Source organism: Perognathus longimembris, chromosome 4 (assembly GCF_023159225.1).
Source record: "Perognathus longimembris pacificus isolate PPM17 chromosome 4, ASM2315922v1, whole genome shotgun sequence".
Classification (NCBI taxonomy): domain Eukaryota; kingdom Metazoa; phylum Chordata; class Mammalia; order Rodentia; family Heteromyidae; genus Perognathus; species Perognathus longimembris.
Window position 1 is genome coordinate 21,421,241 of NC_063164.1, and position 20,908 is coordinate 21,442,148.

A 20,908-nucleotide genomic window follows, 5' to 3' on the forward strand; every position below is an offset into this window, starting at 1 on the left:
ATGTAAAGTGTCCTCGGTTGTGATACCTGGCATTATAAAGTCTACTGGATTAAGCATCTTTGCATGTGTGTTTAGTCCTTGTAATGACCTTGACCAGAGAGCATGAAGTGGATATTTGAGTTAGAAGGTGATAGCTAAGCTCCTTAGCAGCTTCCATAGCATAAACAATCAGTAAGAGTAGTAGGCAGACAGGAAGCTTTACATAGTTTACTGCATTACTGTCAGCCTCAGAAATGTGTTGTAACATCACCCTATGTCATCACATTTTTCAAAGAATTTTCAACAGTTTTTCTTTCCAAAACTGACAGCTAAGGTTTAATTGGGCCTTAGATGCACATGGTCTACTGCCATTGAAATAGATGGTATTAATGTGTATGATCTTTACTTAGCAATTAACATGTGCCAGTGTTGAAAAGAGGACAACCAAAGCAAATAAATGTGGGTAGTAAGCCTCTGTTTAAAAAATTGAAATAAGGCCTGTATAACTGGTGACTTTTCAAACAAAACCAAATTTTAAGTGAGCACTATAAATTGACATGAGACAATGATGATTTCATAAAGTAATAGTATTATAAAAGAAACAGTGCTATGTTCTTAAGATACATAAAAATACCTGAGTATCGTATGGAAATAATTTCTAATTTGTTCAGTGTTTTGGCATACTATTGACATTGACTACCTAAGTTAATTTTTCTGATTTAGTCCTGGTCTACTTATTATCCTTTAATTATATCTCTAGATTTTGTATGTTTATTTTTTTGTGTGTGTGTATACTAGTCCTGGCTTAAACTCAAGGCCTACATGTTATCCCTGAGATTTTTGCTCAATGTTAGCACTCTATCACTTGAGCCATAGCAGCACTTCCAGGGTTTTTGATGCTTAATTGGAGAAGAATCTCATGAGCTTTCCTGTACAGTCTGGCTTTGAACCAACTGTGATCCTCAGATCTCAGCCAACTGTGTTAACTAGGATTACAGACATAAGCGACCATCTCTCAGCTTCTAGATTTTTTTTCTTCTTTTTTTTCTTTGTTTTCCTTATTTATTGTCAAAGTGATGTACAGAGAGGTGACAGTTTTATACATTAGGCATTGGATACATTTCTTGTACTGTTTGTTACCTCCTCCCTCATTGCCCCCTCCCCCTCCTCCTTTCCCTCTCCTTCCATGAGTTGTTCAGTTGGTTTACACCAAACAGTTTTGCAAGTATTGCTTTTGGAGTCATTTGTCTTTTTAAACTGTGTCTCTCAATTTTGGTATTCCCTTTCACTTTCCTAGTTCTAATACCAGTATATACAGTTTCCAATGTACTCAGATAAGATACAGTGATAGTGCAGGTACAACCACAGGAAGGAGTTACAAGAGGATCATCAACAATAGAAGCTACAGTTTCACATGGCATGTTGAAAGGGATTACAACAGTGATATAACCATCATTTCCATAACATGGAGTTCATTTCACTTAGCATCATCTTATGCATTCATAAGGGCATAGCTATTAGGCTCTTGTGATCCTCTGCTGTGACTAGCCTAAACCTATGCCTCTATTAGAAAGAATGACATTGCCCCTTTCGTAAAGAAATGGAAGGACTTGGAAATAATTATACTAAGTGAAGTGAGCCAGACCCAAAGAAACATGGACTCTAGCTTCTAGATTTTTAAAAGCTGTATCCTAGATGGGTTATTCCTAGGATCTGAAGTCATCTCAAACACCACCAGAGATTCCAAGATGCAGAACTTTGATAAGACCAGAATTTGAGCAACAGAGCTAAACTCAAACATCAAGAAGGTTGCCAATGGGCTAATAATCTTGACCCTCAGAGAAATTATTAAGTGGCAAAATCTACCATAAAGAGGGGAAAAAAGGAGAGTGAAGTACAGATTGATAAAATCCAGAAGTTTTTTTTCTTCTTTTTAAGATGGTGCTAAGTGAAATGAACTCCAAGATTCAGAAACAAGATTTTCATTGTTGTTATTTTTAACGTACTACGTGAAATTATTGTTTTTATTTTGTTTTCCTCCCTATGGTTTAGTCCCTGTTTTCACTGTATTTGATTTTGGTACCCTAGATATTGCATATACATTTATCTGAATTAGGGAAGGAAAGGGAAACATCAAAATAGTGAGACAAAGGATAAAAGATGAACCAATGCATCAGCAGTACTTATAAGACAGTATGTTGGAAACTAATTGTACAACTTGAGAGAGTAAAATTGGGGAGGAGGGAATGGGGGAGAAAAATGAAGAAGGAGGTAACAAGTTTGAAAACAAATGTGCTTATTGCCTTTCATATGTGACTATAACCCCTCTGTACATCACCTTGATAATAAAATTAAATTTTGAAAAATTATGGAAGAAAAAATATTTCTATCAATCCAAAAAGGTCATGAAGAAAAATAAAATGAAATAGGGGGGGCAGTAAAAGTAAATATGAAGTATTTATCATGGCTTTCAGGTAGGTGTGAAAGACAAGACTGAATATATTACTCAGGGCTAGGGAGACGGGCAGAGATGCCAAGCTATAAGAAAAGGTACTTCCAGAGTAATACCTTGCTTATGAGACCTATGAGATTACTTAAAGTTGAGATTATCCTTTCATATCCAAATATTTGGTTATTGTAAAGATAAATGACAATATAGTTTCCTGCATAGGCATTCAAGGTATATAACTCTATGTACTATAATATCATATTTCTATTATTTTTCAAAGTCAAGCCTCTTGAAGAAATAGAGTTTAAAATTATCCACTACTCAGTTTACAAAATTGCTTTTCTGTAGTAATCAGTTCTCAAAATTAATGATCTGAAGAGTTTCCTAAGAACTAACTAATGTTATACTTGTCCATATGGAGACTTATTTATCTAACTTTGGGATCAAATGTATGCTTGTTTACCTAAAAACAATATTTCCAAAAGCATGAAGAATTTAATTTTTCTCATTGAGTAATATAGCTGAATTTTTATTAAGTTTCGGTCTGCTATTAATTAGTGCTACTGGCATTCAAAATTAGATTTTGATATAATCAGCAACTGGAAACAATTGCTTCTGTGAAAAATTAAAATAAAAGGAACACAGAATATCATTACTATGTTTTGGTAGATAAAACTTTTTCAACTGAAAAAGTTAAAGAGCAATAAAAATTACCAAATAAAAGGTATAACCATTTGTTAAGATGAATATTGACTGAAATGTTATATGGAAATAGTATAAGACAAATTCAAATATTATTCATCTCTGTTGTTCATCTAGATTACCAAAATAAGAACATAAATATCATACTTTGAACCTTAACATAGATAGAAATAAAATACACTTTCAAATTCAGAGAGGACTTCACTCTTATCTAAGAAACTAGTTATATAGTATGAATTAATTAGTAGACATAATTATGCAGAGTAAGAAATAAGCTAGCAGACAAGTAACCAAATAGCAAGCAAATAAAATAAATTTCTTGACTCCAGTCTATCTTATCTCATGGAAGGTGACACTAAATATTATCTATTTTCAATTCTTTTTCTTTTAAAATATTTTACTGATAGAAAACTGTACATATTAAAGTAGTAGCAATATTCAGATTGCTGGGAGCTAGTGGCTCATGCCTGTAATCTTAGCTACTTGGGAAGTGGACATCTTAGGGTCACAGTTTGAAGCCAGCTATGGATCAAGTGTTAGTGTGTTAGCCTTGAGCAAGACAGTGCCTAGGCCCTCAGTTCATGATGGGCACGTACACACACACACACACACACACTCACACACACACACACACAACTCAGACAATAATCTTATTTGTGTTTTGTGTTTTGTTATGGTATATTTGGTTGAAAGTAACAGAAACATAATAATTTTTTAAAGTATTGAAAAGTCAATGTATAGAGGAGTTACAGTTACACAGTTCAGTAATGAGTATATTTCCTTTAGAAAAAATGGTGTCACCCCCTCCCTCATTCTCTACCAGTTGTTCCCCTCCTGATTTCCCTAACCCTCAGGTTGTATAATTCATTTCCAATATAGTGTCTTGTGGGTTTCCCTGCTGAATTAGTTCACTCTTTATCCCACTGTTTTTGTGCTTCTTCTCCCCTCCCAATATCAGATAAATGTATATTCAAGACAAAGGGCACAGAAATAAAAAAGAAAAGAAACAGTAACAGAAGGAAATAAGCCAAAGGTGGGAGGGGGTGGGGGAGGAAAGAAGAAAAGAGTTTTGTGGTGTTTTTTTTTTAAAGAACCACGAATGATACAATAAAAAGTAACTTTTAAAAGAAGATTTAACTCATACAACTAAAATGTCTAAAAGTCAAAGCTGGATTTAATCATAGCTGGATTTTGTATATTGTTTCCAGGATCTTAGTCTACCTCAGAATGGTTGCCTCTCTCTGTGTATGTAGGTATGTAGGTTTGCTTCCTAGAAAAACTTGTTCCACATGGTAGGGAAGCAGAAAGCTTCCAGCACTGTCTGTAATTTTATTTCCTTTTGAACCAAAGAATTGGAGACACTTTCTCCATTGGCACTATAAATCTAGAGAAAGCTGTGAATGGTCTGGCTGTGGATCATCCTTCAACTGATCACTTGAAGAAAATTGTACTGGGGTCAAATGACTGCCAATGTGGAGAGAATAGAGGAAGAAAGAGACTGTGAGGCAGCCCCACCAAATTGCACCAAATAAATTAGCCATAGTAAAACAGCTTCAAATATCATAAGATGTAAAGCATGTTTCCTGGACTCTAAGAATAGAGTCATTCTGTATAGTAATTTTCAGTACATTTGAGATGTGATTGTTTGCTTCCGTTATTCACTTCAGTTAAAGTGCATGCATACCTCATTGCCTTTATACCAAACAGTATAAGAGCTATTATAATTATGTGTTTCCCAGCTTGAGCTACTGACTAGTGTTCCTCAGAAATCTTAATTCAAATAGTTATTAATGTTACTAATAAAAGCTATATATAACTCGATGGCTGCCAAATATGTAATCTTTATCAAAAGTAACATAGTAACTACTACAGAATGGAAATAATCTCTAGAGCTAAGAAGTAAGAGTAAAAGGTTCAGAGGTGGGAAAGCAATATCCGGATCAATTATTTAAGTTCTAGGTGCCGCTCAAGAAATGTTTGGTATTATCTCATTGATATCTGATCATTATCCTTTAAGAGATACACTCTTCACATTAATTTTGAACACCCAAAAATATAGAGTCCAAGAGACTAAATGGTTTAGATAATTGCAAGCATCTAAAGCCACAGCTATATGACTGAATTTCAGGTTATCTTTTTCTATAAAAATGTATGGAATGTAGAATATAAGTATGGTAGAGAGTGAAAAGGAAGACATTACATGGAAGGAAGAAAAGAAGAAAAGAGGGAAAGTGGCAGGAAGGAAGGGAGAAAAGGGATAAGGAAGGAAAGAAGGAAAGGAGAGATGACAGGAGGGAGGAAAAAAGGGAGGGACCACGGGAAGGAAATAGATACACAGAGACACAGACAGAATCACAGACACACAGACAGTGAAGGAGACAGAGAGAAGATCTCCCACAGGTCCAGAGCTCCTACTGAGATTAGCTGATTTAAGAGTTCAATTTGATCTCCCATCTAATCCTGTTTTACTTACTGTCTCACACATGCTATTCCTAATATACACTCATGTTTAAAAGTTCTAGCTCAGTTTCCATTTCACAGCAAACTCAATTCATGGTAGTTTATAACAATGCCAGGATGCAGAATCTAACAAGTTTTGACTTGAATCATCTCTCGGCAGGCTCACAGGAAGGACCAATGCATCGGTGTAAAATATTTCACTTGTAGGTAACAGGAAGTAGAGTGATGTAAGAATAGCACTGGAAGGTACAACATCTTAGGCTTCTGAAAGCCCTTGGAAAATATTACAGTTATAGAAACTGTGGCGTTATATAATCCTTGCTCTGAAAAATGCGCACATTGTATGAAGATCATGAAAGAAAGCCCGAGGTAGCTTGTTCTCTTTTAAGAGTAAATGGTAAAAACCAAGAAAGACAGCCTATAAACAGACTGGCATTATGAAGGCAGAAAAGGCTGAAGGTAACAAATGGGACTGACAAAGAATAGCAGCTCTCAGGATAAACAAAAATCCTCAACAGCAGTGCGTCTGCTTTCTTGAGACCATGTGTGAAGGTGCTCCATGATTGAGAAGCCACATATATGAGATATGAGAAGTGGGGGGGAGAGAGGGGCCCACTTATATGAAATGGGGACTTTCAATACAACAAACTAAAACATTTTTATTTCTTTTAACTCTTTGAGCCCTCAGATTTGTAGAAGTATTCTTTTCTTCCAGGTTAATACATAATTCACTTGCAGTTTTGTTCAGAGATAACTTCAAGGGATCTATGTTGATAGACAAAACTAAACCCTTCAGAATTTTGTTCACTCCTTGGCATCTGAACAACAGTTATTAAGAAAAAACAAAACATCATATAGATCATTGTATGTCTCCTAACAGAGGAAATGAACTGTGCTGTGAGGTCAACAGGCACCAGCCCCAAAACATCAGGACATATGGGACAAAGTCCTCCAACTTTACTTTTGATTTAATTAATGCTAATTTCACAATCCCTACGCTACTTCCATCTTGTTCCTACTTTACTGGCAAAAGATAGACATTCCTACAATATTATACCAGAAGGAGGTTATTTGGAGATACCTACTAAAAATAACCATCAAAGGCATGTAGGAAAAAACTTCATTCATTGAACCATCTTTGCTTGACTCCTCCCCCTGGAGAATTAATTACTAATCAGTTCAAGTTGGTCTTGAACTAAGTTCATAGTGATTACTGGTAGGATATGGTATTTTTCAAAAGACTTGATATCAGAAATCAGGATTCGTAGGGGGAGATAGTTTTATTCAGCAAAAGCTGTGTAAAAATCTCACATAGCATGAGTAAAAACTTTAGTTTTAAAGGCCACAGTTGATATAAATTTATAATACCTGAAGTACCCGTAAATTTTAGAGCCTTCTAAGTAGTTTCAGATTTATAGACATAAAAAGTACTCAGTCATGTTCATAGTTTTAGAGCTTCTCACATACCACCATTGTTGACGATATGATGACTTTAATATTGTCTTGGCTGGGAGAAGATATTTGAAAGAGCATAATCATTTATAAATAATTGCATTCCATTTTACAGACATGAAAATGAATACTCTGGACTTGAGAGTTCCTGTAAGTACAGTATTATAAACCTTTCCAATCATCCATAGTAATCATCCTTTAATTGTAATGCAAGGTGAATAGCTTTTATTCCAGTAGGCAAAGTACTACATGCTAATGAGCATCATGTAAGTGTCCCTGATGAGCTCACATTTTCTGAACAAAACAAAATCTTTGGTGAATTCTTCCAATAACCTTTCTTTGTTGAAAGTTTGGGCAGTTATTAAAAAACAAGGAAAAAGAGAAAAGGAGCCAAAATTCATGACTGCCAGAAAGGAAAAGTCTTTATTCAAATTGATAGCGCTATAGGATGGTCTTTTTCTACCTCAAAATGGGAAAGCATTCTAGGAGCAATTTTTGTAAAGAGGGAGTTCTCATACAATGGAGCCAGATACTCTGCAGTGAACTTCATTTATAAAATCATGGTCAAAGACAATAACGTAAAATCTCAGGAACTGGTGGCTGAGGCACAGGATCATCCTTAGATTGCCTCCAGACTGGACCACACAGCAAGATCCTGTTTAAAAACTAAAGACAGCAAACTAAAACAAAAAAAGAGAAATAAAATAAAAAGATGGTATGGGGGAAGGAAGAAAAGAAAAAAGAGAAAGTGAGACAGAGAGGAAGGAAGGAAGGGAAGGGAAGAAAGAAAGAGAGAGAAGAGAAAGGAAGGAAGGGAGGAAAGAAAAGGGAAATGAAACAAAATAAAATATAGTATGCATCTCATCTCACCCGGGTGAATATTGCCATGATTTAAGCACTTTTTCCAAAGGTCAAAAGTATCAAAAATTTGCCTGTTACACTCTCAATTTTCTGTTGAAACCTGAAATCATGATTGGGGGCTCCATGGTGACTCAACTTTGGAGGCAGAGATTGGATTTTAGTTCAATGCTGGCCTGGGCATGAAAGGTTATGATAGTTCAGAACTAGTGGCTCAGCCCTGTAATCATAGCTACTCATGAGTCTGAGACATGAAGGATCTTAATTTGAAGGTAGCCTGAGCAAAAAGGCTGCAGAAATCCTTCTCCAATTAACAAGCAAAATGTTTCATTGGAGGAATGGCTCAAGTGGTAAAATGCCATGCTAAGGAGTTTGAAGTTTTCTTTTTGAGCAAGTACTCCATGTGAATTAGCACTACTTTAATTAGAGAGGTAGTGACAGAATGTGACAAGTAGTGACAGAGTCCAGAATGTGGAATTAAAGATGAATTAAAAGAACTGCTGATCAGAATGCAGTCAGAAATTACTGGGGAGAATTAATTTGGAACTTCTTGTAATGTAGAACAGAATTACAGACTCAGGAAATAAATTTCTTGTATTAAAAAGATTAGTATTTGATGACATATCAAATCCTAGGGGAAATGAGCTGATATTGGAAGAGTAGAGAGATTTTTCTGTCTAATTTACTAGGTGAATATTGGTTCTGTCAGCAAGAAAGGTAAGAAGAGACTTTGACTTGGGTAAGGTTGAGGAGCCTAGGATATGTGCATTAGAGTCACATAGAAGCAGCTAATTAGGAATGTAAAGTCCTAGATTTGCACAGTAACTCAAGACTATAATTCTAGCTGTTAAACAGATGGAGATAGAGGATTAGAGTTCAAGGACAATTAGAGCAGAAGGAATTTTCTAGAAACCCATCTTGACCTATGGCTCCTATACACAAGTAGGGGGATTGCAGTCTGGGCAAGCCCAAGCATAAAGTGTGACTTTACTTAAAAAATAACCCATTAGGGCTGGGAAGGTAGCTCAGCGGTAGAGAACTTGACTTGCATGCATGTAGCCCTGGGTTTGATTCCTCAGCACCACATAAACACAAAAAGCCAGAAGTGGTCCTCTGGCTCAAGTAGTACAGTGCTAGCCTTCAGCAAAAAGAAGCCAAGGACAGTGCTCAGGCTCTGAGTTCAAGCTCCAGGACTGGCCAAAAATAAAATAATCCATTATAAAGGGAGTAAAAAAAAAAAAGCTGAAGTTCTAGAGTGCTATCAATTAAATTCCCTGAGTTCAATCATCATCATCAACTCTTCCTCCTCCTCCCCTCCTCCCCTCCTCCCCCTCCTCCTCTCCTTTCCCTTCCCCCTCCTCCTGCCCTCCCCCCAGATTAAAATTTTAATTAGAAATTGAGAGGGTTGCAAAAATCTATGAGACTTCTACCAATCCAGATAAGAGAAATAGAGGAAATTGCAAATTGATTTTTGTTCAGTATATAAACTATTTATTAACAGAAAAGTCCTACAGACTCATTTCTTCTTGAATACACCCACATTGTGACCATGGCGTCCAGTGGTCTTGGTGTGTTGGCCTCCGACTCGAGGGCCCCCAAAGTGGCGCCAGCCCTCTATGGGCTCGAATCTTCTTCAGCCCGCTCCAGGTCTTCATGGAGCTTATTATCCAAACCACTGGCCAGAACCTGGCTGTACATCCTTCTGTTTAGGAACCAGTCTGGAATCTTGTACTGGCGTGGATTTTGCATAATGGTGATCACACGTCCCACCTCATCCTCTGTGAGTTCTCCAGGCCTCTAGATGAGGTCAATGTCTGCTTTCCTCAGCACTGCAACAGTGTATCTTCACCCCACACCCTTAATGGCATTAATGCAAAGGCTATTTCCTGCCACCCGTCGATGTCGGTGTTAAGAACTCACAAAATGTGCTGGAACTTCTCAGGAATCACTAAAGACATGACGGTGGCACCAGCGGCAGCATGTAGGCCTCCTGTGGAAGAGAGAGCAGAAGTATTGATTTTTTTTTTTTTAACAATTGAAATTTTAGATACAGGCAGAGTGAGAGGACATAGGGCAGTTCCTAGTGAGAGGAAAGGAGAGGAGATTCAGAGTCATACACATTACAGATCAGCACGGTTTTAAAATGAAGAGAAAGTCCACATCATTGCTCTTGTAAAATTACTGTCATTTCTTCTAAATCAACTCTCTATTAATATAAGCCAAATATAATATGAGGAAACCATAAATTATACATTATAAGGAAAATATAAATTGTTATTATGGATTTTATTACTTTCAAAGAATAAGCATTGTAACAGAGAAATCAACTATATGAAATTCCTTGGGATAACACAACCAGGCCCAGATGACAAATTTTCTAAACTAGCTAAAAAAAAGTTAATGTAAAAAGTTGCATAGACAATACGTTAAAAATCACCAGATAATGTGAACATCATTCAATAATAGCCCCTCAGTTCATGTCTCCATCAAGTAGCCGTTTATATCTTTGGTTCACATACCACCATTAACAAACATGGAACTCCAGACAATTTAAAAACTCGACTACTGATTGGCTCTACCAGTCCTACGTGTTATCCCATTTTGTTTACTTTTTTTGGAATTTTCTCTGATAGAGAAGGTTTACTGCCAAAATCATCTCTAATTTTTATAATACCAACCAAGAAAAATTATACCATATGCTTATAGAGAGATTTTACATATGGGGAGAAAATTTAAAAAAAAATATGTTCAATTCATTGGCACATTGATTAGCCTTAGAGAATAACAATAACAAAAAGCTTAACTGAAAATGTCTGCATTCTTTTCTCCTGTGCAATAGTCTAGAAAACCTTTGTTCTTCATACTTTCATCAACAAAGGAGGGGAATGGAAGAGAATATCAGACTTGAACAATAGTTCAAGGACAAGGAATAATTAAAATTTGAGCACATGGGAAGGCAAGAATCAACTTCATCATGGCAAACAATTTGATCCCTTAGCATTGGGCAGTTCAGTAACAAATAATTAAAATACTGATTGTAATATACAATCAGTTTATTGAAAATTCCACTTCAGGGATTTATTTTGTCCCTTAGGATTTGAAGTGAACTTTCTGTTCTTCATTGTTATTCAGACTACGAAGCCTTGGGGGATAATCAGTTCGTTAGCAGGGCTTAAGAAATGACCCTCCCATCACCTTCTCTGTTTGGTTTTGCAAAGGTCACAATGCAAATGTGCATGCTCTGCACCCAGACAAGTAAGAGAAATGGCCTGAAATCTGACAAGGTTTGTGCCTCTGTGACAAGTCTTGGCCCCTTTTTCACAGAGAAAGCTCCGGTGATAGAGAGGTACATACAGTGGGGTTGCTGGACTGGAAACAGTCAGTGAAATCTCCACCTGAGAAACAGAGTTAGAGGAAGTAACAGGCCACGCTTCTGTAATAATAACATGACATTATAAATCACCATTTAATACAGCAAACACACTTCACATTTCCAATAGCTACACATATTTTTCGTAAATATTCAAAACATGACCCACTTATCTTAGCCCACAGGACAAATTCAACCGAGTAATCTTTGCCATCAGAAAACATAACCTATTATATAGCTTCTCAACTGATGATGAGAGCAGATGAACAGATGAAAACAGTGAAATGAAAATTGAAACTACATCTTCTCTATGTATTACTGCTATCTCCATTCTGATCTATAATGGCAAAGTTAAACAAAGTTATTATCATTGTTTAGAACATTCACATATCTAAACATCCTATGACCATCCTTCCCACACTTCTCCATAGAAAGTCAAATGGTATACCTTTATCTACAAGATCAGCACAATTCTCTTCCTTGCCCTTTAAGTATTGCAAATAAAGTAACCTCAGAGTTGGAGTAACAAAACTATACTTGTATTTTTATATTGAAAATAGATGGAACCCAGCACCGATGGTTCACGCCTGTGATCCTAGCTACTTAGGTGGCTGAGATATGAGGATCACAGTTCAAAGCCAGCTTGGGCAGAAAAGTTCCTGTGACACTTTTATTTCCAATTAACCACTAAAAAACTGGAAGTGGCACTGTGGCACAAGTGTTAGAGCTAGTGCCTTGAGCACAATGAGGCTCAGAGACTGTGCATAGGCTCTTAAGTTCAAGCCCCACAACTGACCCTTCCTCCCAAAAAATAGGTGGGTACAAAAATGGATTCAGAAATAGCTAAAAACTAAGGGGGGAACAAATGCATTAAGTTACAGAAACAAAATGAAAAATAAGAATAAATTATTTATAAAGTTATTTAACATCTTCTCTATTTAAAAAGAACCCTGGAACATTTGAGAAAATTAAATATTGAACAAGAGTTAAGAAAGTGTGACACTTTAAAATTTGTTATGAAATATCTTATAGAGTTAAAGACAGTTTAATGCAGATTATTACAAAACCTATGTACCCATTCTTATTCTAGCTTGAAGAATAAAAATTTATAAAGGCTGAGAGCCCTTTTAACCCTTCTTTATTATCATCCCCTTTCCTTCCATTTTTCTGTTCTTCAGCAATCACTATCTTAGATACTTTTTGTATATTCCTTCATTGATGAATTTTATAGTCCATCTTGCTCCATTTGTTAACCATTTGTTAAACACTTACTATTAAAGGCAATGATAAACATATATATGTTAGCTTGTCTAAATATTCCTATAGCAAACCACTGACTTGACATTTTATATACTTAAATCTTAGAATTTTGTGACCACACCTAATATTAAATAAAGAATGAGATTCTGTCCACTCAGTTCTTTATCAGCTTGTTAATCATGGAAATTTAAGAATTCTATGTGGTAGTTTTCTGCAAGCAGTTAGGGTGGCTGAAAGATATCAAGATATACAAGAAGATGGCCCAAAGTATGACAGAAGGAAAGTAGATAAGCATTTAATTAATTCACCACAGAGATCAAGAGACAAACATCTATTCTTTAACTTAGATGAACAAACATCCTTAATTTTTAACTCCCCACATTGCCTTTCTTTTTTTTTTCAGTCTAGCTTATGTGTTTATATTTGTTTATACAACAAAGTTATCCACAAAATATATTTAATACTTATTGATACTTCTTTGGCAAAATAATAAAAATTTAAAAATACTCATAGAATCACTATTAAGTTAGTTATGTTATACTAATAAGTTATATTAATATTGATAAATAAATGATTTTTATGTATTAATTATTTATTACTTTGGAAGTTCTGGAGTTTGAATTCACAGTCTGAGGCTTGCTAGATAGACACTCTATATCACTTAAGATACTTTATGTGCATTAGTTATTTTCAAACAGGATTTCATATTTTGTTCAAGCTGGCTTGGCTATGATTCTTTTAAAACTCCTCCAATAGCTGACATGACAAATGTTTCCCACATTGCCTTTCATTATATATCTAGAGTTATAGAATCCTCTATCACTTCCAGTTTTGCATTGTATCTTCTTTTTCAAAGATCCTTCTGAATTCTCATGTCAGATTTTGAGACTCCTGTCTTTGCATGCTCACCAAGGACAAGAAAAGGTGAAAGTTCCAGAATATTCCCCATTGCTCACCAGCAGATCAGGTAAATGTCAGTTCCTCGGGGACAGGTCAAGGGCATATCTCCCTAATATGTCCCTGTCCAGGGTTTATTTCCACCAAGGACAATTTATGATTGTATACATTTTATTAGTCAGATAGCTAATATTTAAGGCTTTATGTGGGCAAAAGAAAAGACTATGTCTTACAAGGTGAATAATACCAAAGATATTACACCCTTTAAAATATTTAATTATTAAACTGCTCACATTAAAATGTACACACATATAGAGCCTACTCTAGCAAAAAAAAAACCAACACATTTTTGTCCTTTCACTTTTAAAATTGTAATGTTTTGAGTGAATGCCAGGCATTTTTGCCTCTTGACTGGATAGATAGGATGTTATGATATTTTCAGTAGAATAGATCCTTATAACTTTCTAGCTTTCTTTCCACATGATCTCTCTCACCTTGTTGAAGAAAAGAGTATGAACACAAATGACTGAGCATCTGAGAAGAGTAAACTGCAAGGAAGAACTGGTCTTGAGATGCATGAATGCTAATAAGTTGGGTGACTTCATTTAATAAACAGCCACAAACCTCTGTCCTTTAAAGCAACGGGAATTTATTTCTCTGGGGTTAGGCTTCCTATCTGAGCAGGAGTTCAGTATTGCTGGCCTGTCTCTGCTCAACTATGATTTGGTTATCGTGGAAAAAAGTGCCAGAAAGTAATGGAGCTTCACACACTAGTTCTTTGGTCCATTCACTCAAAAGTCCTCCATGTCTCTGTCCTGCTCATCTGGTTTTTTTTTTTTTTTTTTTTTTTTTTTGCCAAAGAAAGTCACACACTTACTTCTGATCTTAACTAAGGACAATCCTTTGTACCTAGAAAAAGTTGAACTAGGAAAAAGAATGTGTAGTATTTGTATGTTACCTGATTTCAGCACCCTCACCCTCATCAATAAAGTCTTAGAATGGGTTAATCCTCAACAAGGAGAAGGGAAGAAGCAGTACCAAGTATTAAGCACTAACTTCTACAATCAAATGTAAATGTCATTTATTGATATTTTCCTATGTCATCTGGGAAGATTTTGTTCTATATTTTTACAACATATCATTAAAATAACAATTAGTTTATGCTGCTTTCTTACCCTATATGACCATAAAAGAAAGAAAACATCTTTCCCAATTTTCAATTTGGTGCAATGGATATATGATATGTATAATCTGCTAAAGAAGGAAATATGAAAAATGAGTTAGAGGCAGGGAAAAAAGGGAGGAGGAAGTATGGGAGAAAAACAACAAAAGAAGAAGGAAGAATTGGTTAAGATAGTCTGACTTAACAATGATCCAATTTTTATAGGTGTGCCACTTCTAACCTTGGAGCTCCTATAGACTGGAATTGGTCCAAGTTCTCTAAAGCAATGTTTGAGTCAATGACAGAGGCTACTGTTTGGATACAAATTCTCATTCTGCCCTTCTTCTTTCACTAATAGAAACTCTAATCTTTAGTAAGGCTTATGCTAAAGATCATTATTTTCCAATTTCTCTTGCTGCTAGATGTAGTCAAATGATTTGATTCTTATCAAATAGAATAAAAAGTAATACAAGAAAGTTTCTGGTTGTACATTATAAGAATACCTCCCCCCACTCTCCTGTCTCTCACTCTGCTTGTAGGAAAGGGAACTGTCAATAGAATGATAAAATGAAACCTGTATGTTGGGGATGACAGAAAATAGGATAAAGGACTTAGAGACCACACCTATCAAACTAGTTATATATTTTTTCAGTGTGAATAAATACAGAGAAATGCATTTATATCTTACAGAGGATTATTACTTTGGACTTTAGTTCAGTAGTCAACTAAGCCTTGCATTCTTTTTTTTTTTTTTTTTTTTTGGCCAGTTCTGGGCCTTGAACTCAGGGCCTGATCACTGTCCCTGGCTTCTTTTTGCTCAAGGCTAACACTCTGCCACTTGAGCCACAGCGCCACTTCTGGCCGTTTTCTGTATATGTGGTGCTGGGGAATCGAACCCAGGGCCTCATGTATATGAGACAGGCACTCTTGCCACTAGGCCATATCCCCAGCCCTAAGCCTTGCATTCTTGACAATGTTGCATTTAACATAAACTTAACACACATACACATATACTTTCTTTTTGTTGTTCAAATGTTAAGGTATCAACAATTCAATTAATACATACAAAAGGATGGGAAATACTATGGTTTTTTACAGCTGTTTCAGAAAGCACAATAAAATACAAATCCATAGTGATTTCATTTTAGGGCTGTAACAACTATAAAATTATAAAAATGTTTCTTAATTAAACCAGAGCCTCTAAGATAAGCATTTTAAAAGCTTAATGAAATACATTAAAAATCAGAGTTATTTGCTTGAAAAGTATTCATAATTGATTCCAAATGAAAAGATACTGGCATTTTGATTCTGACAATTTCCATGGGAAATTGAATCATTGTCTTAGACTGGCTTTGTTCACTGTGTTGGTCTCCTATCCTAGTAAGATGCATTGTATCTTTCTTAATTTTTCCCTTTCAGTCACAGTTATGCAGTTTTATTAAGGGGATTGTTAAATTAATAGTCTTACTTTTGTTGTTGTTGTTGTTTTTTAAAAAATTCTATGAGATTAGCAATCATCAGCAATTGCAATTTACCAGGGAAAGGTTTTTCTTTTGGCTATCCTCAAAGCAAAAGCATGCTTCTTGATTTTTAGGATCCAATTTACTTCAATAGTGGACAACATAAAGAAAATCTTTAACCTCAGTTTGCACAAGCGTACTAAACATAAGGCCTATGGAGAGGTTAAATGCAGCAAATAAATCTAATGTTATTATCACACAAGAATGAAAAATGACAAACCTTACTAGCTCTCTCTATAAACTGAAAGAAGCAAGAAAAAAATTATCAAAAAAAGGAACCACAAAATCTAAAGCAAAGACTAACAACTATAAGCAAAAAACAATGCACTTAAATGTTTAAGTTCTTTATTTGATGAACGGAAGATCCAGAGGCAGACTCAACCATAAAAGTACCAGCCCCGTAACATAACTGACCATGTGTTGCACATTTATTCTAAGCAACATGTCCAAACTGGATTTATTTTCAGACAAACATGAGCTCAGGGAGAAAAATGACTTTCAAAGGCTAAGACCCAAATCTGTTCTTTTGCTTCAGTGGGATTGAGAATATCTTTTGGGACGGCTACAAGTGTCTGTTTGCTTTCATGGTTAAGAAAGTCTCAGTAATCCATCCTGATTATGTGTTAAGAGTGAAGGTAACATAATTAGTTAGCACAGTTAAGTACTATTTCAGGGGAAAAGTAAAATAGAAAAGGGGAAAATAAGTATTTTTAGAAAAGAATATTGGAAGATTACATGTTCTTGCTGATTCTACATATGTTTTACAAAAGACAAAACCTTAATTTTTCAAACCTGTGATATTTTCTAGAAAGTAAAGATAATAGAAAGAGCAATGAGCATTACTATGGCCTTCTTGTGAGGATTAGCTAATACTAATTTAAAGATTTCCTTCAAATATTATGACTTGTGCTTGCTTTCTCAGCTCTGTGCTAGTGGCTTAAGCCTATAATCTTACTCAGGAGGCTGAGACCTACGGATTATGGCTTGAAGCCAGACCAGATAGACAAGTCCTTAGGACTCTCTATCTCCAATTAACCAGCAAAACACCAGACTGGAGGTATGGCTCAAGTGGTCAAGAGACAACCATAAGTGAATAAAGTTGCATGAGTAGGGGAGGGCCTGAGTTCAAAATCCAGTATTTTCATCCATAAGAAATAAAAATGAAGAAAAAGATTTGGGATTCTAGTGATGATGAGAAGAAAAAGAAGCATTTTCTATTCTAGTTTCATTTACTGGCACAAATTTTATTCAGCAGCCATTGGAATAGCAAATTTCTGTTAGGTATTGTTTCCAATTTTGTTCAATAACCAAAATGTCTTGGCCGTGTGTGTGTGTGTGTGTGTGTGTGTGTGTGTGTGTGTGTGTGTGTGTGTGTGTTGTGTGTGTGTGCACGCGCGCAATCTGTTCTTTAGAGACAAAGATGCTGAACTATCTCTCACCACTATAGCACGGGGTTGTAATGATTCATCTATGCCATTGTGGTTGTAAGAATAATGACCCTGCAAAGATGTCCATACCTCAGGCCTTGAAACCTATGGGTATAAAACTTGAAATGGCAAAGGGGCTTCCTAGATATAATTAAGAAATTTGGAATGGGGATATTGTCCTGGATTCTCTGGATAAGACTGCTGTAGATATCCTTTAAGATGTATGTATATATCACAAATCCACTCCCAAGACTTTTATATGAAGAGATGAGGACCTCAGAAGATGATTAGATGAGATAGCAACTCTCATGACCTCTCAACTTTTGCTCTCCTGCCTCTTTTTCTGCTCTTCTGCATTTCTATACTCTGAGGACTGAGCAAATAAAGCTCACTTCAGAATCCATATTTAGCCTCAGCAGACACGGAATTTTTCAGGACCTTAACCTTGTATCATTGGGATTTTAGAACTATGACAAAATATTTCTTATTATCTATAAATTACTCAATACCAGGTATTTTTATGTCAGTAATAAAAGAGGGGACTGATTAAAACACAATGATCCTGGGAATAGGAGATGGTAAAGGTCAAGGTCAGAGGGAGAAATGTGACAATAGAAGCAGTGCTTTGATGGCAAAAGGAGCTCCAAGCCAAAGACAAAGGCAGGCTTTAGTAATTGGGAAAGGCAAAGGAACAGATTGCTCTAGAAAGAATACAGTTCCATAGAGACATCAAACTGCACCAGTTAAGATCTATTAAACGTTTCTGTCACCAAGAAATGTAAAAGAGTACATTTGTATTTTGGTTTTGGTAATTTGTTACAGCAGGAATATAAGAGGAGAGAGAAGGCTTTGCTGGTATTGTTTTTCCTATTAAGAAGAGAAATTATTTTTATTCTCCTCAGGGCACTGAGTTCTTCAAAGCATGATTTTTTTTAATAGACAATGACTGTGTTTTTCTTTTCTATTGTTTTTTTTTTAATTTTGGGGCTTTATTTTAATTTTTTTCTTTTAAGTTACTACATAGTCAAACAGAATTGGATTGGTCTTTTATGGCATAAAATTAATTCACAGTCAGACTTCCATTAGCAGTAGATGGATCAGCTAGGAGCCTCCCCCTGTCCCCCACCCCCCCCCCCACCGGCTCAGCTCCTCCAGGGCCCTCCCTCCCCTCTGCCAGCCAGCGCTCTCCCTGACCCCCTGCCAGGGTCACAGGCTGTCAGGACAGCACTGGGCCTGCACTGGAAATAAGAGTGGTGGCTGAGGGCGGTGGAAGAACTTTCCAGAAGAATGGCCGCTCTTCTCCATTTAAAGTGGGTGACCCAGAGTGGAGAGTCACCCCTGAGGCTCTCCTCCCTACAAGAGCTGATGCTGGCTGATGGGGAACATCCAGCCGGGGACCTCGGCATATGGGGGGCGCAGGGCCCAGCAGCCCTGGCGGCCCTGCCCGCTGGTGCTCGGTACCTAACTGCACTGGCGGCAGTAAGATTACACAGGAGATGAGACCCATTACATAAGTTAAATAGGCTTGCACTTCCCAGAGGCCAGCTCGCTTTCACAACATGAACCAACATGATGTGAGCTTGGTCCTTTTCACAGAACAAAGCGTTGTAGGCACTCATCAGTTCCCTCAGCATTTAGAGCGCTTTCCTTTCCCCCAATCACTTACTATACATTGTAACCTTCTAAAAGATTGTTAACTTATGTTTGGGTGTGTGTTTGTGTGTGTGCATGGGGAGGGGTAATTTAAAGGCAAGACCTGTGATATGTCATCATACATTAACTTCTTTTTAAACATGGTTATGATAAACTTATACGGTGGCTCCATCCATCCCATTTGCATCCTCCGCATGCGGCCTCTTGAAGGCAATCTTCCCTATAATGACGCCAACCCCAACAGCGGGATCATTGATGCTGGGGCTTCGGTCAATGTATCTGTGGTGTTACAGCCTTTCGATTATGATCCCAATGAGAAAAGTAAATACAAGTTTATGGTTCAGTCTATGTTTGCCCCAACTGACACTTCTGATATGGAGGCAGTATGGAAGGAGGCGAAACCCGACGGAAGACCTTATGGATTCAAAACTTGGATGTGTGTTTGAATTGCCAGCAGAAAATGATAAACCGCATGATGTAGAAATAAATAAAATTATATCCACAACTGCATCAAAGGCAGAAGCTCCATCAGTGTCTAAATCTCTGACTTCGCCTCTGGATGACACGGAAGTCAGGAAGGTGATGCAGGAGGAGAACAAGCACTTCAAGGAAGAATATGGGGTGCGGATGAGGAAGACGGCTGCACAGAGAAACAGCCTGGTGTTGACACTGGCCGCTGCCCGGAAGGAGGAAGGGCTCGGCACCGGGCTACTGGCTCTGGTGGGTTTTTTTCTATTGTTTTAATTTAAACCCTATCCTGGTATGTCTGACTTTAGTACAGCAGGCCCAGAGGATTCCCAATTCTGACCTCACCTTCTCTAAGCAATCTTTACTGTTGCACTCAAAGTTGCAAACCAGATTCTGTACTTGCTTTCTTTAAAATCCTTTGATATTTCCCACAGTGCATTGTGGGTGCTTAGCATGCACATTGTGTTGCTTAATATATACTGCCTCTCCTGAGATCCTTCTGTAGCTCCTCTACTCTACATCTTTGCCTCTCCTCATAGTCTAAATGCACACACACATGCATACATATACAACACAAGCACCAAATGTACAGATGAACATCCCTACATACCTATTCTTTTTCTTTTCTCTTTTTAATTTTATTATCAATAGTACTAAAGTTTGAACTCAGAGCCTCATGCATGCTCAGCTTGCATGCTTCACTGGTACTCACCCACTTGAGTCATGCCTCCAGTCCTGATTTTTGCTGGTATTTGGACATTGAGAGTTGCAGAGTTTTTCTTTCCTATCTCCGTGTATACTTGAATCAATGTTACTTAAAATTATTTACAGACTTATTTCCCTTTCTTGAATTTATTTATTTCATTATTCCAAACAGGTAAATTATAGTTGTCAGAATTTAAAAACTGTCCCTTTTTCAAGAACTCTTCCTCATTATATAAAGATCTATATATACAAATGTATATGTATATATGTATGTGCATATATATTTATAAATACATATAACATACACATATATGTATGTATTTGTTCCCTATGAGCTATTTCCATCATTAAAGTAAGAGTTTACGGAGCTGGGGATATGGCCTAGTGGCAAGAGTGCTTGCCTCGTATACATGAGGCCCTGGGTTCGATTCCCCAGCACCACATATACAGAAAATGGCCAGAAGTGGCGCTGTGGCTCAAGTGGCAGAGTGCTAGCCTTGAGCAAAAAGAAGCCAGGGACAGAGCTCAGGTTCTGAGTCCAAGGCC

General features: G+C 36.7%; 1 long non-coding RNA gene and 2 pseudogenes across 1 annotated transcript; 2 read left to right on the plus strand and 1 right to left on the minus strand.

Annotated features, from left to right (window-relative positions):
* The first annotated feature begins 5,630 nt into the window (after positions 1-5,630).
* LOC125349916 lies at positions 5,631-19,340 on the plus strand. Its single transcript, XR_007210655.1, has 3 exons — positions 5,631-5,645; positions 7,568-7,581; positions 19,140-19,340. It is a non-coding gene; the product is annotated as an uncharacterized LOC125349916 (long non-coding RNA).
* LOC125349915 lies at positions 9,410-9,858 on the minus strand (annotated as a pseudogene).
* Positions 19,341-19,383: 43 nt separating the features above from the next.
* On the plus strand, positions 19,384-19,933 carry LOC125350840 (annotated as a pseudogene).
* The last annotated feature ends 975 nt before the right edge of the window (positions 19,934-20,908 follow it).